Consider the following 17,416-nt stretch of genomic DNA (forward strand, 5'->3'; position numbering starts at 1 on the left):
TACACACACTACACACTCTACATACACTAGACACATTCTACACACTCTACACCCACTACACACTCTACATACACTACACACTCTACACACACTCTACATACACTACACTCTACACACTCTACACACACTACACACTCTTCATACACTACACACACTCTACACACTCTACACACTCTACATACACTACACACTCTACACACACTACACACACTCTACACACTACATACACTACACACTGTACATACACTACACACTCTACACACTCTATACACACACTACACACTCTATACACACACACACTACACACTACACACTCTACACACTACACACTCTACACACTACACACACTACACACTCTACATACACTACACACACTCTACACACACTACACCCACTCTACACACACTACACCCACTACACACTCTACACTCTACACACACTCTACACTCTACACACACACTACACCCTCTACACACAAACTACACACACACTACAAACTACACACACACTACACACTCTACACTCTACACCCACTACACACACTACACACACTACACACTCTACACTCTACACACACTCTACACATTCTACACACTCTAAACACTCTACACATACTACATACTCTATAAACTCTACACACACTCTACACACACTACACACACTCTACACACTCTACACACTCTACACACTCTACACACTGTACATACACTACACACTCTACACACTCTATACACACACTACACACTCTATACACACACTCTACACACTACACACTCTACACGCTACACACTCTACACACTACACACACTACACACTCTACATACACTACACACACTCTACACACACTACACCCACTACACACTCTACACACTACACACACTACACACTCTACATACACTACACACACTCTACACACACTACACCCACTACACACTCTACACTCTACACACACACTACACCCTCTACACTACACCCTCTACACACAAACTAGACACACACTACAAACTCTACACACACACTACACACTCTACACTCTACACCCACTACACACACTACACCCACTACACACACTACACACTCTACACACACTCTACACACTCTAAACACTCTACACACACTACATACTCTATAAACTCTACACACACTCTACACACACTACACACACTCTACACACACTCTACACACTCTACACACACTACACACTCTACACACACTATACGCACACTACACACACTACACACACTACACACTCTACACACTACACACTATACACACACTACACACTCTACACACTCTACACACTACACACACTACACATTCTACATACACACTACACACTCTACACACTCTACACACACTCTAAACACACTACACACACTACACACTTTACACACACTATACACACTCTACACCCACTATACACTATACACACACTACACACTCTATACACACACTACACACTCTACACACTACACACACTACACACTACACATTCTACATACTCTATAAACTCTACACACACTACATACTCTATAAACTCTACACACACTCTACACACACTACACACACTCTACACACTACACACTCTACACACACTACACACTCTACACACTCTACACACACTACACACTCTACACACTCTACACACACTCTACACACTCTACACACACTACTCACTCTACACACTCTACACACACTACACACTCTACACACTCTACACACTCTACACACTCTACACACACTACACACTCTACACACACTCTACACACTCTACACACTACACACACTACACACTCTACACCCACTATACACTATACACACACTACACACTCTATACACACACTACACACTCTACACACTACACACTCTACACACTACACACTCTACACACTCTACACACTCTACACACTCTACACACTCTACACACACTACACACTCTACACACACTACACACTCTACACACTCTACACACACTACACATTCTACACACACTACACATTCTACACACACTACACACTCTACACACTCTACACACACTCTACACACTCTACACACGCTACACACTCTACACACGCTACACACTCTACACACTCTACACACTCTACACACTCTACACACACTACACACTCTATACACTCTACACACACTACACACACTACACACTCTACACACACTCTACACACTCTAAACACTCTACACACACTACATACTCTATAAACTCTACACACACTCTACACACACTACACACACTCTACACACACTCTACACACTCTACACACACTACACACTCTACACACACTATACGCACACTACACACACTACACACACTACACACTCTACACACTACACACTATACACACACTACACACTCTACACACTCTACACACTACACACACTACACATTCTACATACACACTACACACTCTACACACTCTACACACACTCTAAACACACTACACACACTACACACTCTATAAACTCTACACACACACTACATACTCTATAAACTCTACACACACTCTACACACACTCTACATACTACACACACTACATACTCTATCAACTCTACACACACTCTACACACTACACACACTACACAATCTATAGACTACACAAACTCTACACACACTCTACACACTACACACATTACATACTCTATAAACTCTACACACAATCTACACACTACACACACACTCTACACACACTCTACACATTCTACAAACACACACACTACACACACACTACACACTCTACACACACTACACACTCTAAACACACACTACGCACTCTACACTCTACACACACACTACACACACACTACACACTCTACACACACTCTACACACTACACCCACTACACACACTCTACACACAATCTATAGACTCTACACACACTACATACTCTATACACTCTACACACACACTATACACACTACACACACTCTACATGCACACTATACCCACTACACACACTCTACACACACTACACAATCTATATACTCTACACACACTCTAAACACACTCTACACACACTACACACACGACATACTCTACACACTACACACTCTACATACACTACACACACTCTACACACACTCTACATGCACTACACTCTACACACTCTACACACACTACACACTACATACACTACACACACTCTACACACTCTACACACTCTACACACACTACACACACTACACACTCTACATACACTAGACACATTCTACACACTCTACACCCACTACACACTCTACATACACTACACACTCTACACACACTCTACATACACTACACTCTACACACTCTACACACACTACACACTCTTCATACACTACACACACTCTACACACTCTACACACTCTACATACACTACACACTCTACACACACTACACACACTCTACACACTACATACACTACACACTGTACATACACTACACACTCTACACACTCTATACACACACTACACACTCTATACACACACACACTACACACTACACACTCTACACACTACACACTCTACACACTACACACACTACACACTCTACATACACTACACACACTCTACACACACTACACCCACTCTACACACACTACACCCACTACACACTCTACACTCTACACACACTCTACACTCTACACACACACTACACCCTCTACACACAAACTACACACACACTACAAACTACACACACACTACACACTCTACACTCTACACCCACTACACACACTACACACACTACACACTCTACACTCTACACACACTCTACACATTCTACACACTCTAAACACTCTACACATACTACATACTCTATAAACTCTACACACACTCTACACACACTACACACACTCTACACACTCTACACACTCTACACACTCTACACACTGTACATACACTACACACTCTACACACTCTATACACACACTACACACTCTATACACACACTCTACACACTACACACTCTACACGCTACACACTCTACACACTACACACACTACACACTCTACATACACTACACACACTCTACACACACTACACCCACTACACACTCTACACACTACACACACTACACACTCTACATACACTACACACACTCTACACACACTACACCCACTACACACTCTACACTCTACACACACACTACACCCTCTACACTACACCCTCTACACACAAACTAGACACACACTACAAACTCTACACACACACTACACACTCTACACTCTACACCCACTACACACACTACACCCACTACACACACTACACACTCTACACACACTCTACACACTCTAAACACTCTACACACACTACATACTCTATAAACTCTACACACACTCTACACACACTACACACACTCTACACACACTCTACACACTCTACACACACTACACACTCTACACACACTATACGCACACTACACACACTACACACACTACACACTCTACACACTACACACTATACACACACTACACACTCTACACACTCTACACACTACACACACTACACATTCTACATACACACTACACACTCTACACACTCTACACACACTCTAAACACACTACACACACTACACACTTTACACACACTATACACACTCTACACCCACTATACACTATACACACACTACACACTCTATACACACACTACACACTCTACACACTACACACACTACACACTACACATTCTACATACTCTATAAACTCTACACACACTACATACTCTATAAACTCTACACACACTCTACACACTACACACTCTACACACACTACACACTCTACACACTCTACACACACTACACACTCTACACACTCTACACACACTCTACACACTCTACACACACTACTCACTCTACACACTCTACACACACTACACACTCTACACACTCTACACACTCTACACACTCTACACACACTACACACTCTACACACACTCTACACACTCTACACACTACACACACTACACACTCTACACCCACTATACACTATACACACACTACACACTCTATACACACACTACACACTCTACACACTACACACTCTACACACTACACACTCTACACACTCTACACACTCTACACACTCTACACACTCTACACACACTACACACTCTACACACACTACACACTCTACACACTCTACACACACTACACATTCTACACACACTACACATTCTACACACACTACACACTCTACACACTCTACACACACTCTACACACTCTACACACGCTACACACTCTACACACGCTACACACTCTACACACTCTACACACTCTACACACTCTACACACACTACACACTCTATACACTCTACACACACTACACACACTACTCACACTACACACTCTACACACTCTACACACTCTACACACACTCTACACACTCTACACACACTACACACTCTACACACTCTACACACTCTACACACTACACATTCTACATACTCTATAAACTCTACACACACTACATACTCTATAAACTCTACACACACTCTACACACTCTACACACACTACACACTCTACACACTCTACACACACTACACACTCTACACACACTCTACACACTACACACACACACTCCACACACACTCTACACACTCTACACACTCTACACACTCTACACACTCTACACACACTACACACTCTACACACACTCTACACACTACACACACACTCTACACACACTCTACACACTCTACACACTCTACACACTCTACACACTCTACACACACTACACACTCTATACACACACTACACACTCTACACACTACACACACTACACACTCTACACACTACACCAGGGGTGTCAAACTCAAATACCCAGTGGGCCAAAATGTAAAACCTGAACAGTCAGTCAAGTCACGGGCCAACATTGAACAAATTAACCTTTTAATATGGACCCAAACAAGTTTTGCTTTAACATTGAATATGGAACAAGCATCGCTTATTACCATACAATATATAATTTAATAGTGGAGACATGCAAAATCGAATTTCAAATGAAAAAATACATCAATGGCATTCATTTATTAAATAAATAAAATTTAAATAAAAATTGTATGCCTCTTTTCTATTTGCAGCCTTCTGATTTAAATACCAAAATAAACTTTTTCCACTGGCTAATAATTTTACAAATAAAATGATAATAAATCAATCAACCATTCAAGCCCATGCCTTGTAGCAAGAAAAAGTGCATAAAGAAAACGTTAATTATTGCACACTGGTCTAATCTGATGTGCCCAAGCCAGATACCTGGCATCTCTTCTTGGATGCTAGTTCATCAATGTCTGGGCTCAAGCTCTGAGCTGAAGAAATCCTCAGTATCGAGCGAAGATGTTCATCAGTCAGACGTCTCCTGTGAGTTGTTTTGGTCATCTTCATCGAGGAGAAAAGTTGCTCGCATAGATAAGTGCTGCCGAACATGGAGAGCATCTGAGCAGCTTGGGTGCGGAGCTGAGGCATTGTGTCAGGGATGAACCGTGGAAACTGTGCGGCGCCCACAGCATCATACTTTGACTTCAGCGTGTCGTTGCACTGGAGTTCAATCAGCTCCATTTGGATGTTGGTTGGTGCATTTTCCACATCAACTGCGAAGGGATTACTAAGCAGTTCAAATTTGCATTTCTGGGCATCGAAGTCGGAAAATCGCCGGCTAAACTCAGCGGCGAGAACACTGAGTTTTTCAGCAAACTGTGCGCATGGGAACACGGCGGTAGAGATCTGCGCTTTTATGGATTGGCAGCAGGGAAAATGGCAAGGGTTTCCTTGCAGCATCTGATTCTCCCACAGGCACAGTTTAGTTTTGAAGGCCCTCACTGCAGCGTACATGTCTGTGATGATGCGCCCCCGCCCCTGAAGCTGCAGGTTCAGCGCATCGAGATGGCTCGAGATGTCACAGAGAAAGGCCAGCTCACACAGGAACTTTTGCTCCCGGAGCTCTGCAGTATCCTTCCCTTTGGTTTCCAGGAATTGACATATTTCCTCACGCAGCTCGAAACATCTGTTCAGTACTTTTCCTCTGCTTAGCCATCTCACCTCTGTGTGATACGGCACGTCTGCGTATTCCGAACCACACTCCTCCAGAAAAGATTTAAACTGGCGGTGATTTAGACCTTTGGCTCTTATAAAGTTAACTACCTGTGTTACTGTGGTCATAACATGTTCCATCTTTAGGGCTTTGGCACACAGTGCTTCCTGATGTATGATGCAGTGGTAAACAGTTAGCTCACCTGCACAGTTCTCTTCCCGCATTTTCTCCCGAACCATGCCCACCAGTCCACTCTTTTTACCGCACATCGCTGGCGCACCATCTGTCGTTAATCCAACGAGTTTATCCCACGGCAGCTTTATTTCAGTTACACAGTTGGAAACCTCCTCAAAGATTTCCTTTCCTGTGGTTGTGCCATGCATTGATTTGAATCCTAATAGCTCCTCCGTAACACACAGATTTGAGTCCACTCCACGGATGAAGACTGACAGCTGAGCAGTATCAGATGCGTCGCAGCTCTCATCCACAGCGAGGGAGAACGCAACAAAATCTTTTCCCTTTTCCATCAGCTGGTCATACAGATTGGTGGCAAGATCACATGTGCGATCAGCTACTGTGTTCCTGCTCAGGCTCACGTTTGAAAATGCTTGTTTTTTCTCTGGGCATACGAGGTCACAAACCTTCATCATGCACTTTTTCATGAACTCTCCCTCATTAAAGGGCCGGGCTGATTTTGCGATCTCTGCTGCCACTATATAACTAGCCTTTACAGCAGCCTCGCTTTGTGATGTGGCTTTTTTAAACATATTCTGTTGTGAAACCAAACTTCTTTTCATCTCCTCTACTTTCTGGCTCCTTTGAGTCATGTCCAGGTCCTTGTATTTGTCATGGTGTTTCGTTTCATAGTGTCGTCTAATGTTGTACTCCTTACTTACAGCCACGTTGACTCCACAAACAAGACAAACAGGTTTGTCTTTTACATATGTAAACAGATATTCTGCCTCCCACTTGTCCAGAAAGCTCCTGTTTTCTGCCTTTCTTTTCGCCATTTTTGGGAAGGGTTAGCTCGCTGACAGTTGTAGCGTCTATGTTGCTATGACTACTGTCACAGAGGAGAGAGCGTTTCTGGGTCCTGTCCTGATTGGCGCGCGAAAACAGCAGAGCATTATGGGATTCGTAGTATTAGTGGTGAATGCGCTGTATAATACCGGCGGGCCAGCTCTAGTAGTAATTTGGTATTGTCTCGCGGGCCAAATATAATTACCCCGCGGGCCAAATTTGGCCCACGGGCCAGAGTTTGACACCCATGCACTACACACTCTACATACTCTATAAACTCTACACACACTACATACTCTATAAACTCTACACACACTCTACACACACTACACACACTCTACACACACTCTACACACTCTACACACACTACACACTCTACACACTCTACACACACTACACACTCTACACACTCTACACACACTACACATTCTACACACACTACACACTCTACACACTCTACACACACTCGACACACTCTACACACGCTACACACTCTACACACACTACACACTCTACACACACTACACACTCTACACACTCTACACACTCTACACACACTACACACTCTATACACTCTACACACACTACACACTCTACACACTCTACACACACTCTACACACTCTACACACTCTACACACACTACACACTCTACACACTCTACACACACTCTACACACTCTACACACACTACACACACTATACACAGTCTACACACACTACACACTCTACACACACTATACACTATACACACACTACACACTCTACAGACACAACACACTCTTCGCGCACTCTACACACACTACAAAATGTATACACACACACAACACATTCTACATACTCTACACACACTCTACACGCTCTCTCCCTCTAATCTCACACATACAGTTGAAGTCGGAAGTTTACATACACCTTAGCCAAATACATTTAAACTCAGTTTTTCACAATTCAAAATCAAATCAAATCAAATGTATTTGTCACATACACATGGTTAGCAGATGTTAATGCGAGTGTAGCGAAATACTTGTGCTTCTAGTTCCGACAATGCAGTAATATCCAACGAGTAATCTAACCTAACAATTCCAAAACTACAACCTTTACAAGTGTAAAGGGATAAAGAATATGTACATAAAAATACATGAATGAGTGATGGTACAGAACGGCATAGGCAAGATGCAGTAGATGGTATCGAGTACAGTATATACATATGAGATGAGTAATGTAAACAAAGTGGCATAGTTTAAAGTGGCTAGTGATACATGTATTACATAAAGATGCAGTAAATGATATAGAGTACAGGATATACCTATACATATGAGATGAGTAATGTAGGGTATGTAAACATTATATTAAGTAAATTGTTTAAAGTGGCTAGTGATATATTTTACATCAATTTTCATCAATTCCCATTATTAAAGTGGCTGGAGTTGAGTCAGTGTGTTGGCAGCAGCCACTCAATGTTAGTGGTGGCTGTTTAACAGTCTGATGACCTTGAGATAGAAGGTGTTTTTCAGTCTCTCTGGCCCTGCTTTGATGCACCTGTACTGACCTCGCCTTCTGGATGATAGCGGGGTGAACAGGCAGTGGCTCGGGTGGTTGTTGTCCTTGATGATCTTTATGGCCTTCCTGTGACATCGGGTGGTGTAGGTGTCCTGGAGGGCAGGTAGTTTGCCCCCGGTGATGCGTTGTGCAGACCTCACTACCCTCTGGAGAGCCTTACGTTTGTTTGCGGAGCAGTTGCCGTACCAGGCGGTGATACAGCCCGACAGGATGCTCTCGATTGTGCATCTGTAGAAGTTTGTGAGTGCTTTTGGTGACAAGCCAAATTTCTTCAGCCTCCTGAGGTTGAAGAGGCGCTGCTGCGCCTTCTTCACAACGCTGTCTGTGTGGGTGGACCAATTCAGTTTGTCTGTGATGTGTACACAGAGGAACTTAAAACGTACTACCCTCTCCACTACTGTTCCATCGATGTGGATAGGGGGGTGCTCCCTCTGCTGTTTCCTGAAGTCCACAATCATCTCCTTAGTTTTGTTGACGTTGAGTGTGAGGTTATTTTCCTGACACCACACTCCGAGGACCTTCACCTCCTCCCTGTAGGCTCGTCGTTGTTGGTAATCAAGCCTACCATTGTAGTGTCGTCCGCAAACTTGATGATTGAGTTGGAGGCGTGCATGGCCACGCAGTCGTGGGTGAACAGGGAGTACAGGAGAGGGCTCAGAACGCACCCTTGTGGGGCCCCAGTGTTGAGGATCAGCGGGGTGGAGATGTTGTTACCCACCCTCACCACCTGGGGGCGGCCCGTCAGGAAGTCCAGTACCCAGTTGCACAGGGCGGGGTCGAGACCCAGGGTCTCGAGCTTGATGACGAGTTTGGAGGGTACTATGGTGTTAAATGCTGAGCTGTAGTCGATGAACAGCATTCTCACATAGGTATTCCTCTTGTCCAGATGGGTTAGGGCAGTGTGCAGTGTGGTTGAGAGCAAATTGGAGTGGGTCTAGGGTGTCAGGTAGGGTGGAGGTGATATGGTCCTTGACTAGTCTCTCAAAGCACTTCATGATGAAGGAAATGAGTGCTGCGGGGCGGTAGTCGTTTAGCTCAGTTACCTTAGCTTTCTTGGGAACAGGGACAATGGTGGCCCTCTTGAAGCATGTGGGAACAGCAGACTGGTATAGGGATTGATTGACTATGTCCGTAAACACACCAGCCAGCTGGACTGCGCATGCTCTGTGGACGCGGCTGGGGATGCCGTCTGGGCCGCAGCCTTGCGGAGGCTTAACACGTTTAAATGTTTTACTCACGTCGGCTGCAGTGATGGAGAGTCCGCAGGTTTTGGTTGCGGGCCTTGTCAGTGGCACTGTATTGTCCTCAAACCGGGCAAAAAAGTGATTTAGTCTGCCTGGGAGCAAGACCTCCTGGTTCATGACGGGGCTTGTTTTCTTTTTGTAATCCGTGATTGACTGTAGACCCTGCCACATACCTCTTGTGTCTGAGCCGTTGAATTGCGACTCTACTTTGTCTCTATACTGACGCTTAGCTTGTTTGATTCCTGACATTTAATCCTAGTAAAAATTCCCTGTCTTAGGTCAGTTAGGATCACCACTTTTTTTAAGAATGTGAAATGTCAGAATAATAGTAGAGAGATTGATTTATTTCAGCTTTTATTCCTTTCATCACATTCCCAGTGGGTCAGAAGTTTAGATACAATCAATTAGTATTTGGTAGCATTGCCTTTAAATTGTTTAACTTGGGTGAAATGTTTCGGGAATTCTGGCCCATTCCTCCTAACAGAGCTGGTGTAACTGAGTCAGGTTTGTAGGCCTCCTTGCTCGCACACACCTTTTCAGTTCTGCCAACAAATTTTCTATATGATTAAGGTCAGGGCTTTGTGATGGCCGCTCCAATACCTTGACTTTGTTGTCCTTAAGCCATTTTGCGACAACTTTGGCAGTATGCTTGGGGTCATTGTCCATTTGGAAGACAATTTGCGACCAGGCTTTAATTTCCTGACTGATGTCTTGAGATGTTGCCTCAATATATCCACATAATTTTCCTTCCGCATTATGCCATCTATTTTGTGAAGTGCACCAGTCCCTCCTGCAGCAAAGCACCCCCACAACATGATGCTGCCACCCCCATGCTTCACGGTTGGGATGGGGTTTTTCGGCTTGCAAGCCTCCCCTTTTTCCTCCAAACATAATGATGATCATTATGGCCAAACAGTTCTATTTTTGTTTCATCAGACCAGTGGACATTTTCCAAAAAGTACCATCTTTGTCCCCATGTGGCCTTTCAGGTTATGTCGTTATAGGACTCATTTGACTGTGGATATAGATACTTTTGTACCTGTTTCCTCCAGCATCTTCACAAGGTCCTTTGCTGTTGTTCTGGGATTGATTTGCACTTTTCGTACGTTAATCTCTAGGAGACAGAACGCGGCTCCGGCTGCGTGGTCCCATGGTGTTTATACTTGTGTACTATTGTAAAGAGGCACTGAGTTTAAAGATAGGCCTTGAAATAGATCCACAGGTACACCTCCAATTGACTCAAATGATGTCAATTAGCTTATCAGAAGCTTCTAAAGCCATGAAATGTCATGGCTAGGGTGTAAAGGTCATGGCTAGGGTGTAGATGTCATGGATAGGGTGTGGATGTCATGGATAGGGTGTAGATGCCATGGCTAGGGTGTAAATGTCATGGATAGGGTGTAGATGTCATGGCTAGTGTGCAGATGTCATGGCTAGGGTGTAAATGTCATGGCCAGGGTGTAAATATCACAGCTAGGGTGTAAATGTCATGGATAGGGTGTAGATGTCATGGCTAGGGTGGAAATGTCATGGATAGGGTGTAGATGTCATGGCTAGGGTGTAAATGTCATGGCTAGGGTGTAGATGTCATGGCTAGGGTATAGATGTCATGGCTAGGGTGTATATGTCATGGCTAGGGTGTAGATGTCATGGCTAGGGTGTAGATGTCATGGCTAGGATGTGGATGTCATGGCTAGGGTATGGACGTCATGGCCAGGGTGTGGATGTCATGGCTAGGGTGTAAATGTCATGGCTAGGGTGTAGATGTCATGGCTAGGGTGTAAATGTCATGGCCAGGGTGTAAATGTCATGGCTAGGGTGTAGATGTCATGGCTAGGGTGTAAATGTCATGGCTAGGGTGTAAATGTCATGGCTAGCGTGTGGATGTCATGGCTAGGGTGTAAATGTCATGGCTAGGGTGTAAATGTCATGGCTAGGGTGTAGATGTCATGGCTAGGGTGTAAATGTCAATGACAGGGTATAGATGTCATGGCTAGGGGGTAAATGTCATGGCTAGGGTGTAGATGTCATGGCTAGAGTGTAAATGTCATGGCTAGGGTGTTGATGTCATGGCTAGGGTGTAGATGTCATGGCAAGGGTGTAAATGTCATGGATAGGGTGTCGATGTCATGGCTAGAGTGTAAATGTCATGGCTAGGGTGTGGATGTCATGGCTAGGGTGTAAATGTAATGGCTAGGGTGTAGGTGTTATGGCTAGGGTGTAAATGTCATGTCTAGGGTGTAGATGTCATGGCTAGGGTGTAAATGTTATGGCTAGGGTGTGGATGTCATGGCTAGGGTGTATATGTCATGGCTAGGGTATAGATGTCATGGCTAGGGTGTGGATGTCATGGCTAGGGTGTAAATGTCATGGCTAGGGTGGGATTGATTTGCACTTTTCGTACGTTAATCTCTAGGAGACAGAACGCGGCTCCGGCTGCGTGGTCCCATGGTGTTTATACTTGTGTACTATTGTAAAGAGGCACTGAGTTTAAAGATAGGCCTTGAAATAGATCCACAGGTACACCTCCAATTGACTCAAATGATGTCAATTAGCTTATCAGAAGCTTCTAAAGCCATGAAATGTCATGGCTAGGGTGTAAAGGTCATGGCTAGGGTGTAGATGTCATGGATAGGGTGTGGATGTCATGGATAGGGTGTAGATGCCATGGCTAGGGTGTAAATGTAATGGATAGGGTGTGGATGTCATGGATAGGGTGTAGATGCCATGGCTAGGGTGTAAATGTCATGGATAGGGTGTAGATGTCATGGATAGGGTGTAGATGTCATGGCTAGTGTGCAGATGTCATGGCTAGGGTGTAAATGTCATGGCCAGGGTGTAAATATCACAGCTAGGGTGTAAATGTCATGGATAGGGTGTAGATGTCATGGCTAGGGTGGAAATGTCATGGATAGGGTGTAGATGTCATGGCTAGGGTGTAAATGTCATGGCTAGGGTGTAGATGTCATGGCTAGGGTATAGATGTCATGGCTAGGGTGTATATGTCATGGCTAGGGTGTAGATGTCATGGCTAGGGTGTAGATGTCATGGCTAGGGTGTAGATGTCATGGCTAGGATGTGGATGTCATGGCTAGGGTATGGATGTCATGGCCAGGGTGTGGATGTCATGGCTAGGGTGTAAATGTCATGGCTAGGGTGTAGATGTCATGGCTAGGGTGTGGATGTCATGGCTAGGGTGTGGATGTCATGGCTAGGGTATGGATGTCATGGCCAGGGTGTGGATGTCATGGCTAGGGTGTAAATGTCATGGCTAGGGTGTAAATGTCATGGCCAGGGTGTAAATGTCATGGCTAGGGTGTAAATGTCATGGCTAGGGTGTAAATGTCATAGCTAGGGTGTAAATGTCATGGCTAGGGTGTTGATGTCATGGCTAGGGTGTAGATGTCATGGCTAGGGTGTAAATGTCATGGATAGGGTGTCGATGTCATGGCTAGAGTGTAAATGTCATGGCTAGGGTGTGGATGTCATGGCTAGGGTGTAAATGTAATGGCTAGGGTGTAGGTGTTATGGCTAGGGTGTAAATGTAATGTCTAGGGTGTAGATGTCATGGCTAGGGTGTAAATGTCATGGCTAGGGGGTTGATGTCATGGCTAGGGTGTAGATGTCATGGCTAGGGTGTAGATGTCATGGCTAGGATGTGGATGTCATGGCTAGGGTATGGATGTCATGGCCAGGGTGTGGATGTCATGGCTAGGGTGTAAATGTCATGGCTAGGGTGTAGATGTCATGGCTAGGGTGTGGATGTCATGGCTAGGGTGTGGATGTCATGGCTAGGGTATGGATGTCATGGCCAGGGTGTGGATGTCATGGCTAGGGTGTAAATGTCATGGCTAGGGTGTAAATGTCATGGCCAGGGTGTAAATGTCATGGCTAGGGTGTAGATGTCATGGCTAGGGTGTAAATGTCATGGCTAGGGTGTAAATGTCATGGCTAGGGTGTGGATGTCATGGCTAGGGTGTAAATGTCATGGCTAGGGTGTAAATGTCATGGCTAGGGTGTAGATGTCATGGCTAGGGTGTAAATGTCATTGACAGGGTATAGATGTAATGGCTAGGGGGTAAATGTCATGGCTAGGGTGTAGATGTCATGGCTAGGGTGTAAATGTCATGGCTAGGGTGTTGATGTCATGGCTAGGGTGTAGATGTCATGGCTAGGGTGTAAATGTCATTGATAGGGTGTCGATGTCATGGCTAGAGTGTAAATGTCATGGCTAGGGTGTGGATGTCATGGCTAGGGTGTAAATGTAATGGCTAGGGTGTAGGTGTTATGGCTAGGGTGTAAATGTAATGTCTAGGGTGTAGATGTCATGGCTAGGGTGTAAATGTCATGGCTAGGGGGTTGATGTCATGGCTAGGGTGTAGATGTCATGGCTAGGGTATAGATGTCATGGCTAGGGTGTGGATGTCATGGCTAGGGTGTAAATGTCATGGCTAGGGTGTAAATGTCATGGCTAGGGTGTAAATGTCATGGCTAGGGTGTAGATGTCATGGCTAGGGTGTAAATGTCATGGCTAGGGTGTAGATGTCATAGCTAGGGTTTGGATGTCATGGTTAGGGTGTAGATGTCATGGTTAGGGTGTAGATGTCATGGCTAGGGTGTAGATGTCATGGCTAGGGTGTGGATGTCATGGCTAGGGTATAGATGTCATGGCTAGGGTGTGGATGTCATGGCTAGGGTGTGGATGTCATGGCTAGGGTGTGGATGTCATGGCTAGGGTGTGGATGTCATGGCTAGGGTGTGGATGTCATGGCTAGGGTGTGGATGTCATGGCTAGGGTGTAAATGTCATGGCTAGGGTGTGGATGTCATGGCTAGGGTGTGGATGTCATGGCTAGGGTGTGGATGTCATAGCTAGGGTTTGGATGTCATGGTTAGGGTGTTGTTGTCATGGCTAGGGTGTAGATGTCATGGCTAGGGTGTGGATGTCATGGCTAGGGTATAGATGTCATGGCTAGGGTGTAGATGTCATAGCTAGGGTTTGGATGTCATGGTTAGGGTGTTGTTGTCATGGCTAGGGTGTAGATGTCATGGTTAGGGTGTAGATGTCATGGCTAGGGTGTAGATGTCATGGCTAGGGTGTGGATGTCATGGCTAGGGTATAGATGTCATGGCTAGGGTGTGGATGTCATGGCTAGGGTGTGGATGTCATGGCTAGGGTGTGGATGTCATGGCTAGGGTGTGGATGTCATGGCTAGGGTGTGGATGTCATGGCTAGGGTGTAAATGTCATGGCTAGGGTGTGGATGTCATGGCTAGGGTGTGGATGTCATGGCTAGGGTGTAAATGTCATAGCTAGGGTTTGGATGTCATGGTTAGGGTGTTGTTGTCATGGCTAGGGTGTAGATGTCATGGCTAGGGTGTGGATGTCATGGTTAGGGTGTTGTTGTCATGGCTAGGGTGTAGATGTCATGGCTAGGGTGTAAATGTCATGGCTAGGGTGTGGATGTCATGGCTAGGGTGTGGATGTCATGGCTAGGGTGTAAATGTCATAGCTAGGGTTTGGATGTCATGGTTAGGGTGTTGTTGTCATGGCTAGGGTGTAGATGTCATGGCTAGGGTGTGGATGTCATGGCTAGGGTATAGATGTCATGGCTAGGGTGTGGATGTCATGGCTAGGGTGTGGATGTCATGGCTAGGGTGTGGATGTCATGGCTAGGGTGTGGATGTCATGGCTAGGGTGTGGATGTCATGGCTAGGGTGTGGATGTCATGGCTAGGGCACAGTAATATGATGTTTCAGTGAACAGTGTGAGGCTGGTGGGTTTTTGGACGTGGATAAATGTGTCGTTCTGTCAGGAGAGGAGTGGAGGAGAGGAGAAGCTTCAACCCAAGCAACCTCCTCCCTTCTTCTGCAGATGGCTTCTCTCCCTCACTGCAAGCTGTGGTGGGCTTACTACTGTGTCTGTAAAGCAAACAGCGCCATCTAGTGAAAAGGATGGTTTTCCACGATTTTCTCCACACTCCCACTATTGAAAATAGTACAAGATGAATATCTGCAATATTTAATCAACGTTACTTTAATGAATCATTCCATCGGAGAAAAGGTAAATACTCATATCTAACGGGACACCAACACATTGACGCCATCAAGTGCTTTTAAGTACTTTTAAACTTAAATCAAGACGCTGTGTGTAATGATGAAAGAGTTGTGTTGTGGGCTGGAAGGAATGTGTGCAGTGGGTACTAGCCTACTGGAACGTTTTGAGTCTCTGTTTTAAGCGTTACCTCGTTCTATTTTCTCTGCTTTACTCCAGCCTTCCATCCTCATTAGAGAAGCACTTCATTAAACACAGCCTGATGACTACAGCTCTCCTCTCCTCTCTGGAAAGACAGTTTGTGTGTGTATGGTGTGTGTGTTTGTGTGTGTGTGCATGCGTGCCTGACTCTCTCTGGTTGTGTTGACGACGATCTCCTTTCCCAACACCGTAAACAAAATCCTTTACAAAGAGTTATTATATTTACAGTAGGTCTCCCTATAGTTTGTGATGGTAACCAAATGGTCTATTAGCTGGTCCATTGTGTTTTTCCTTCACACTACTAATTAGAATTCTGCTGTTG

The 17,416-nt window shown here is 45.0% G+C and overlaps 1 protein-coding gene across 1 annotated transcript in view; it reads left to right on the top strand.

Annotated features, from left to right (window-relative positions):
* The window catches only part of LOC110488013 (calcium-binding mitochondrial carrier protein Aralar2-like), a 122,471-nt gene that overhangs the window by 38,130 nt on the left and 66,925 nt on the right, over positions 1 to 17,416 (top strand). The window lies entirely within an intron of this gene.

The sequence above is a fragment of the Oncorhynchus mykiss genome, chromosome 32 (assembly GCF_013265735.2).
Source record: "Oncorhynchus mykiss isolate Arlee chromosome 32, USDA_OmykA_1.1, whole genome shotgun sequence".
NCBI classification, from domain to species: Eukaryota; Metazoa; Chordata; class Actinopteri; order Salmoniformes; family Salmonidae; genus Oncorhynchus; species Oncorhynchus mykiss.